This window comes from Cyanistes caeruleus, chromosome 4 (genome assembly GCF_971803275.1).
Source record: "Cyanistes caeruleus chromosome 4, bCyaCae1.hap1.1, whole genome shotgun sequence".
NCBI classification, from domain to species: Eukaryota; Metazoa; Chordata; class Aves; order Passeriformes; family Paridae; genus Cyanistes; species Cyanistes caeruleus.
In genome coordinates this window covers 61,466,061-61,469,481 of record NC_141704.1, presented here as the reverse complement: position 1 = coordinate 61,469,481, position 3,421 = coordinate 61,466,061, and positions in this window count along the sequence as shown.

Genomic DNA, 3,421 nt, shown 5'->3' with positions numbered 1-3,421 from the left:
CTCCTTCCTCTGTCCTTATCTATATTTATTTATATTTGCACTCTGTGCCAACATTATCTGGTAACTTAAATCATCTTCTCCCTGCACAATGCATTGCTGATGGAGAGGACGTTAAGATGGATATTTTTCTCATTTATACAGATTACCAAGGACATCCATAGGAGTTCAGGATTCAGCTCGTTTGTCTGTGTTTAGTATTTTTCTCAGGCTTCATATATATTACACAGGACATGGCAGCACATCTTCATAAATGTAGTAATTACATTAGGTCTGAAGTGTAGCTCTACCTTGTCTCCAGAATAAATGCTGAAATTGCTACGAATGTGATGATCTGTGGGGTCTGTAAGTAATGTTGGAAAGAATTGGAAATGCTCCTCTGAAACATATTCATAAGTATGTATTTGGAGAAAAATGCTTGCCCTGTGACCTCCTCAGAGCTCCAGCTTTATGAATCTTCCTAGTACTTCCCAAACTGGGATATTGATCCTATCTCTGGGATACCCCAGGTCCAGCACAGTAAAGGAGGCCTGGTCCTTACCAGCTTTGCTGGAAACAAGCTGTTTCCATGTACAAATGGAAACGTTTGTAAGCTTTTGGTTTCTCTGAGTATTCTGAAGACTTTGTTCTTTTGAGGCAGCTGTTGTTTTCACACACATTCCTGAATTCCATATTCCACATTGGGCAGGTAAATATCTTCAGTAACACACCGCAGGCCGGGAGCACCCCTAACCCACACCCTAGTCTGTGGGAATGAGACAGACAGCTGTAGATGTATGAATGCAGACAGTGAAGGAGCAAAGGATAAGTTGTGTTCCCATCTAGTTCCCTCTGAAGGAGCTGGAATCATCTCACAGCCAACATATCCTGTGTGTTCTGTTTCAGAAATAATGAAGGCTGTCCAGTAATAACAAGGCTGAATGTTTCTGCTAAATGTCTTTAAAATATTTGGGTGAGTAAAGATACTAAAGGCAAGGTCTGAAGCACTAGCATCGAGCCTGGTAAATCCTCCACCTTGCAGATGCAGGGATTTGTCTGTTTAGAAGCAGTTACTATGCTTTGTGAAGGAAACAAAGAATATTTCCAATAGATTGCAGTAGATCTACTCTTGGAAAGGGAGTTTATCTTGTGTATCTTACTGTGCACCAATACAGCAGCCAGTCACTACTCTTGTTTCTTCCAGCTTTGTGAACTGCAGGAGAGGGGTTTGAGCAGGATGAGTTACCAGCATCTGAATGGTCAATCCAGCATCTGCCTTGGGGGTTATAATGGTGTATTTGGTTTGTACTTCATTCATGTGAGCCAGTTTAAATACCCCTTTGTTTCTTTTAAATGTCCTATGCTCCACCTAACCTCCACCTTGTTTAGGAGCATGAATAACCAGATTACATTGGTTAGCTGTTGAAGCTGTTGAAGAAATTAAAGTAAACCACAAGAGCCAAGAGATCAAGTCCTTTCCTGAGTTTCTTTCTTTCCCAAAAGCAATGTCTGCTTTCTTTCCCCAGAACAGTTCCTTTGTGTTTAGAAGGTCTTGTCTTCCAGGGCTTTTAATATTGCAAAGCCTAGATTTGGACTCCAACAAGCAGCATCCTGTAAGAATTCAATTTTATTCCTCTGGGTATCTTAAACATTTAAGTATTTTGAGTTGATGTTTTTGTTACTAAAACCTTTGACATGCTTCTCAGTCAGCTTCATGCATGACTCACTCAGGTTGGAATATGGAGGCTGAGTGGTTAAACAAGGTGAGCTCTGTGTCCAGAGCCCCATGTGGGGCTTTCATCCTCCAGGGCTGTAGCACCCATCTTTATTCTGCTTCTAAATTTCACTCGTTATTCTTGCAGCATTGCCCATGAAAACAAATGGCAACTGATGGTGACAATTGTGTTTCTGGCAACCAACCAGCCTCTCACGTTGTATAATTTTTCCTGTTGAAGAGATTTCACTCCATCACTTGCAGCTGTTTATCCCTAATTACTCTGCTTCAAATTTACTTCATCCTGTTCAGGAACACATCCTGCTACTTTCTGAAGTATCAGTGGGTAATTCTATGTAATGTGAGCATATTTTTAACCCTTATACTTACTCTTTTTTTTTGAATATCCAGTACCAGGATTGTTTTCTACTGCTCAAGTCCTATGTGCTATGAATTTTATTAATGTAGCCCTAAGCAGTTGGCTTTGACCATTTTTTCAGATGTTGCTGTTTGTTAAGTTAATATTCATATACAATTTCACAGGATTTCTGGGCTTTAATATCACCAAATAGAAAATGTTTAGTATATTTTGCATCACTAAAATAATGCTGGCAAGCAATAGAGTTGTCTGTTTTAGCTGTTGAGGTTGACTGCAGGTATATCTTTAGATATTTTATGGAAAAAGGCATGGTGTAAATATGTTATCTCTTTGTGCCAGATATTTAAATTGATGATAACGTCTCAAACAATTTTCTCTGCAAATGAGGAAATGCAGATTTTTTATAAAATCAATTGCTTATCTCTTGCAGCTGGAAGAATTTGGACTAGGAATGATAGACACACCTTTCTTTCTATCACAGTTGCAAATCCTGGTGTCTCCATTCATTCATTCATTCCCTGCAGACCTCTCTCCCTTGTGAATTTACATTCACCATGCTGTTTTCATGTAAGACTGTAAGCTACCCAAAAAAGCAAACACACGGTGTGTCTTAATTGTGTAAATATGCTGAACAAATGGAGTATGCTGGGATGAACATTCTTGAAGCAAATCTATTCTCAGCAGTAACTCTTTGTCTTTTGGCCTGTCACAGGCATTCTCAGGGCATTATCACTACAAATAATGCAAGTCTGAAGTTCATCTGCAGGGTTAACAGCTGGGGAGGAAAACTTCTAGCAGTTTCTCACTGTGCTTCTCCCAGTGCAGAGGATTTCACTGTGATAAAATGCTGTTAAACCTTAGACAGGTGTCAGCTATGATGACAGAGGGAAAATAGGAAGGAGGGACTGTATGTTATGTGCTAAAACTGCATTTTTTCACACAATTATTAGCTCCAAGTGCAATTATTAAATATAAATAAGCACAGCAGCTCTTTTGTGCTCAGCTCTCACTTCCTACTCAGTCTGAGCCCGGCAGAGATCAGTTGGTGGTACCTACTCACCTCCATTCCCTGCATCCAAAGACTCTCTGGTCATGCTAAAATGATGTGCCATTCACTTTTCACTTGGCAGGGTTTCACTTGCCTCCTTCCTTACATTTTTATCGGCAGTGACATCACTGCCAAGCTTTGTGCACCCCTGGGCAACACAGTGCCAGATTTTTCCCCAGCCAGCTCCCAGCACCAAGCCAAGAGTGGGCTGCTCCTGGAAAGCAGGGCAGCTTAGGGCTTATGCTCAACAGCACAGGCTGTCCAGCATTGAGGGCATTAGCAAGGATGAGGGAGAGGTCTTCCA